The following is a 6176-nucleotide window of genomic DNA, read 5'->3' on the forward strand; positions in this document are numbered from 1 at the left end:
AGGGTTAGTTTGGGGTTATGGTTAAAGTTATAGTTAAGGTTGGGGACTACAGGTCTAGCTTGCAAGATTTTGGTAAGCCAAGGTTCCAGTTAGAGTTCGAGTTAGGGGTTAGGGTTAGGTTTTCTACCAGGAGTTCCTATCAAGTGGCCAGGTTAGGGTTAGGGTTTGTATCAGGGATTTCTACAAGGGACTGGGTTAGAGTAAGCACTAGAATGATGGTTAGGGGTTAGGGGTAGGGGTCGGGGTAGGGATAGGGTTACAGTTATGGTTGTGGTTATGGTTAGCCTTTCTACCAGGAGTTTCTGCCAGGGGCTGAGGTAGGGTTAGGGTTTGTGTTAGGGTTAGGGACTAGGGGTACAGTTAGGCTTACAGTCATGTTTACAGTTAAGGTTTTTTTTGTATTATGTGTTCCTACCAGGGGCCGGTTTAGGGTTGGGGTTAACAGTAGGGTAGGGTAATGGTTATGGTTTGGGTATGGTTTCTATCAGGATTTTCTATCATTGGGTGGTTTAGGGATAGCAGTAGGATCAAGGTTTCAGCCAGGACTTTTTGCCAGGGCCCAGCCTTCAGGGAGGTGCTCCCCACCTTTGCAGGCTGAGTTGCATGCAGCATTGGGCCTTCCTCTCATCTGCAGATGGGAACCTCAGGAGAGGGAGCCATTGCAGAGCATGGAGCCCCTTTGTCACTCCCCTCCTCAAGCAGAGGCTCATCACACGGCTGGTTGAAAATGAGATTAGCATAGTTGTAAGATGTTTTTGGGTCATCCTGCTGGTAGAGGTGGCACACACTGACCTAAAGCATCCATCAAGATTTGATGTCCAAAGACTGGGTGAGTCCCTCAGAAAAGCATCTTTGGCCTTCGACTGAGGCCAGGCAGAGGGATTCTGGCACTCTCCTCAGCTTTGCCAGGGCTGGGATTGACCAGGAGATGAAAGACCCGATGTTGGCAGCAGCCATATCCCAAGGCAGGGGGACTCTGTAGGGGAAAGTGCTGCGAGCCCCTAAAGTGGCAGAGCCATGGGAGATGCTCCTGGCAAGATCATTCCAGAGGCACATGGAGCAACGTCAGCACCTGGCCAGGCATCGCCACCTGCCCAGCACATCCCACGGGCTCTCTTGGGATGGCGACTCAGTGGATTAATTCATAGATGCTAGGGTCGGAAGGGACCTCATTAGATCATCGAGTCCAACCCCCTGCATAAGCAGGAAAGAGTGCTGGGTCTAGATGACCCCAGCTAGATACTCATCTAACCTCCTCTTGAAGACCCCCAGGGTAGGGGAGAGCACCACCTCCCTTGGGAACCCGTTCCAGACCTTGGCCACTCGAACTGTGAAGAAGTTCTTCCTAATGTCCAGTCTAAATCTGCTCTCTGCTAGCTTGTGGCCATTATTTCTTGTAACCCCCGGGGCCGCCTTGGTGAATAAAACCTCACCAATTCCCTTCTGTGCCCCCGTGATGAACTTATAGGCAGCCACAAGGTCGCCTCTCAACCTTCTCTTGCGGAGGCTGAAAAGGTCCAGTTTCTCTAGGCTCTCCTCGTAGGGCTTGGTCTGCAGGCCCTTGACCATACGAGTGGCCCTTCTCTGGACCCTCTCCAGGTTATCCACATCCCTCCTGAAGTGTGGCGCCCAGAATTGCACGCAGTACTCCAACTGCGGTCTGACCAACGCCCGATAGAGGGGAAGTATCACCTCCCTGGACCTATTCGTCATGCATCTGCTGATGCACGATAAAGTGCCATTGGCTTTTCTGATGGCTTCGTCACACTGCCGGCTCATGTTCATCTTGGAGTCCACTAGGACTCCGAGATCCCTTTCCACCTCTGTGCCACCCAGCAGGTCATTCCCTAGGCTGTAGGTGTGCTGGACATTTTTCCTCCCTAGGTGCAGCACTTTGCATTTCTCCTTGTTGAACTGCATCCTGTTGTTTTCTGCCCACTTGTCCAACCTGTCCAGGTCTGCCTGCAGCTGTTCCCTGCCCTCCGGTGTGTCCACTTCTCCCCATAGCTTTGTGTCATCTGCAAACTTGGACAGAGTACATTTGACTCCCTCGTCCAAGTCACTGATGAAGACATTAAAGAGTATCGGTCCAAGGACCGAGCCCTGCGGGACCCCACTGCCCACACCCTTCCAGGTCGAGACCGACCCATCCACCACGACTCTCTGGGTGCGACCCTCTAGCCAATTCGCCACCCACCGGACTGTGTAGTCATCCACGTCACAACCTCTTAACTTGTTCACCAGTATGGGGTGGGATACCGTATCAAAGGCCTTCCTGAAGTCTAAGTATACGACATCCACCCCTCCTCCCGTGTCCAGGCGTTTCGTAACCTGGTCATAAAAAGAGACTAGGTTGGTCAGGCACGATCTGCCCACCACAAACCCGTGCTGGTTTCCCCTCAGCATAATTTGTCCTGCCGGGCTCTCACAAATGTGAGCCTTGATAATTTTTTCAAATACTTTACCAAGGATGGAGGTGAGACTGACCGGCCTATAGTTGCCCGGGTCCTCCTTCCTCCCCTTCTTGAAAATGGGGACCACGTTAGCCCTTTTCCAGTCCTCCGGGACTTGGCCCGTGCACCACGAGCACTCGAATATTCCCACCAGTGGCTCTGCAATGATGTCGGCCAGTGCCTTCAGCACCCTCGGATGGAGCTCATCCAGGCCTGCCGACTTAAAGGCATCCAGTTCCTCCAAGTGCCTCTGCACCGTCTCAGGGTCTACGCTTGGTAGTCTGTTGCTATCAGGAGGCACTATTTCACTGTCAGGGTGGCTAGGATCTGGAACCAACTTCCTAGGGAAGTGGTCCTCGCTCCTACCTTGGGTAAATTCAAAAAGAGGTTGGACAAACACCTGTGTGGGGTCATGTGATCCCAGCGTGTGCTGCTGCCAGTGGCGGGGGTCAGACTAGATGATCTATTCAGGTCCCTTCTGACCCCAAACTACTATGAAACTATGAAGTTCGAGGAGCCTTAGCATAACTCAGTTTGCCTGCTGCACACCCCTTCTTGATGCCCTGAAATATGGTGGCAATGTCATGAAGACATTGGTTGACTTCTCGCACGTGACTCAAGGCATGCAGGTTGCTGCTGCATCTGAGCCATGGATCCTCTCGCGAGCAGACCACCGTGCCTTGTGTGACTTTAAGGGGATTTTGGCCGGAAACAGTTCATCTCTTCTTCCCGATGCTCTAGCTTCCAACTTGGCGAAGAGGTTTCACGTCTGGCAAATGAGCACATGCTGCATAGTGGAGAGAAGGATTCCCAGAGCTGTGACCACCACAATGCGGTGCAAAGCCAAATTCAGGATGTGGGTTGCAATAGGTGACCGGCCCAGTTTCCACTTGTTCAGAGATAGACATTTTCTTGCCTACTGGTCTCAACCAGGCTGGTCCTGGCACAGTTTGAAAATAATGCAGGGATGGCCCCGACACTTCCCAGTACAAATCATCACAACAAAGAGAAAGAAGAAAAGGGGGACCCTTGTTCAGGATGGAGCTGTCAGAGATTTGGGTGATGCCTTGATCAGAAGGCCTTGGGCCCCCCAAGAGCAGAACTGGCGAGTGCGTCTTCTGTATGCCATTTTCCCATGCCCTCCCGTGGGATGGGCATTTGGCGCTGGGCTGCATCCAAAAAACAAAACTAAGAGGAGCTCTGCTCCAATTAGTTTTTGCCCTTCCACTCCCTCAGCTGTGAGGAGTGGGACCACTTGCATAGTTTTGCCATATCATTATGGATTTCCGCTTGATATACAGCAGAGCTGACTTTGTTAACGATGCACACCGGGCCTTTCCACAAAGGAGATAAAGCATCCTTAGCATCCCAGGCCCGATACTATGCTTGGTCTCCCACCAGCCACTCTTTAGGTGTTAACAGAGGGCCCAAATGTCTGTCCATCCTGGCATAATACCTGCCCTGAGTGGCTGCCACCTGACGGTGTGTTTCCGAAACGGTTGTGAACGAGTTGCCCATCCAAGTGTCACTTTGAACACGAGGTTGCAAAGAATCTGGACCGGCATCTCCCGGCCCCCGTTGCTCAGGAAGGCGCAGAAGGCGTCCTGCCATAGCCTCGCGTGGGGAAAACCCACGGGGTGCTTGAGTCCGTCGCACAGCCACGAAGGCCAGAGGTAACGTTTCATCCCAGTCTTTGCCTTGCTGCTCAGTCACCTTTTTCAAGGCCAGTTTCAAGGTGCGGTTAGTTCTTCCCCCGGCCTGGGGATGGAGGGGGCCTGCAGTGTGAAATCACTGTTTTATACCCAGGGCCTCACAAAGGTCCTGCATTACCTTCCCCACAAAGTGAGGACCTTGATCAGAGTGAATTTTGTCAGGGAGCCCAAATCAAGCAAAACTTTCTGCCATTAGGACTTTGGTTTTTGTAAGTGCATCGTTTTTATGAGTGGGAATTGCTCCTATCTACTTCGTGAAGGCATCCGCTACTACCAGGCGGTACTTAAATACTGTTTTTTCTGGTGCAATTTGCTGTAGTCTACCTGAAGGCGGTTCGAAGTTCCTAAAATGGGTTGGTGACCTAAAGGCCCCTTTACAAGCTGTGCATCCGGGTTATTTGCTGAAGAAGGGATGAGATTGTATATGTAATCATTGATGTCTTCCCTCATGTTCGGCCACCAGCCAGGATCTGATAACCGTTTCAGGGTTTTATCTCAAAATGGCCATTTCTGTGAGCCAGCCCCACCAGTTCCCTTCTTACTCCCTGTGAACTACCCATACAGGCAACCCATCTCCCCCCTGCGGTGCCAGCACCAATCAACGGTCATTTGTCCAAATTGTGCACTCTCCCCTTTTTGCCTTTTGTGCTGTCTTCTGGACTTGAGGATCCGAGGCCTGCAATGCTCATAGGTCAAGTGCAGGCTGACTGGATCCCGGTTTAGCTTCTGCTGTTGGGGTAACCGTATCGGGCAGCATGCACAAAGGGCCTTTTAGGGCTCCTCCCTTAGCTGTGGCATCGGCTTAATTATTTAGATCAGCAGCCCGTGACCTCTTCTGGTGGCCTTTCCTTTCCCTCTGCGAACAGGCACCTGGAGTTGTTCTGCTCAGTCCCACACATACCGCAGCAGCCGTGCGTGGCTCATTTGTTTCCCAGCCCTTCAACTCCCATAAGGAGTTGCACGCACTACCCAATCTGAACTGGAGAAACTGCAGATCCGACCAGCGGGGCCCCTGGTATTTTCCAGTGCCACCGCAGCGGCCCCCACTTCTGCGGCTCGAGCAGAACGGGGTTCACGGGATCCCCTATGAACCACGAGGTGTGCCTGCCGATTCTGGCCAGGCTTTGCTGGGATTTGTTTTCAGCCACTTTCATTGCTGCATGCTCCGATGGGGTTTCCCTTGCTCACGGGGGCTAGACCCATTAACAAACCCCACTAACACACCCTCCACATTTCCTAGAGCTGGATCATACGTGCAGAAAGCAAATGGACTTGGTTTTTCAACCACCCGTAAACACCTGTCTCACTTGTCAACTTCACTATCGGCCTTTGTTCATGTGGCGCTGATGCTGAGAAGAGCTGATAAGGTCCTGTACCCTGGGACTGCGGTTGTAGATATTCCTGTTTGCGGGCAACGAAGCGAGGAAGAGTGTGTGCAGGAACAATGTGGATCTGATAAGATTTGGCCTCACGAAGCTGTGTCAACCACAGGCCAGCGGACGTCGGAGGACGTGGCAAGGTGAGTACGGATGAGACGTGGCACTTGGATACATCGGTGCTACGCCATGTCAGCGGGCTGGCAGGGCGCCGGCCCAGAACGAGACTGGCACCAGCGGAGATGTGTGGAGAGGGGACAGGGCTGTTGGCTTCTGCCCCTGGCTCTGGGAGGGGAGTGGGCCGGGACCCTGGGCTCGCTAGCTTGTTCACCCCGGCTCGGTATTCGTGACACAAAGGCTACAGGCCTTAGCCCAGCGCCGTGACCTGTAAGGCACAGCGCCTAAGCTGCCCTCCGAGCCAGCTACACGTAACTCAGCAGGTAACTCTGGTCTAGGACAGGCCAGCGCAGGCACGCCACCAGTTGTTCAAAGCATTTTGCAGAGCAGGGCCCCACTCCCCCAGCTGACCCGGTTTTGGTAGCCGATATAGCGGAGCAGCTTTTTCAGCGTAAATCTCAGTAAAGTCACATGAAAAGCCTATCAGGGCCAGAATGAGCGGAGGGTGGTTATGTCAG

The sequence above is a fragment of the Alligator mississippiensis genome, chromosome 7 (genome assembly GCF_030867095.1).
Source record: "Alligator mississippiensis isolate rAllMis1 chromosome 7, rAllMis1, whole genome shotgun sequence".
In the NCBI taxonomy this organism is placed as follows: Eukaryota; Metazoa; Chordata; order Crocodylia; family Alligatoridae; genus Alligator; species Alligator mississippiensis.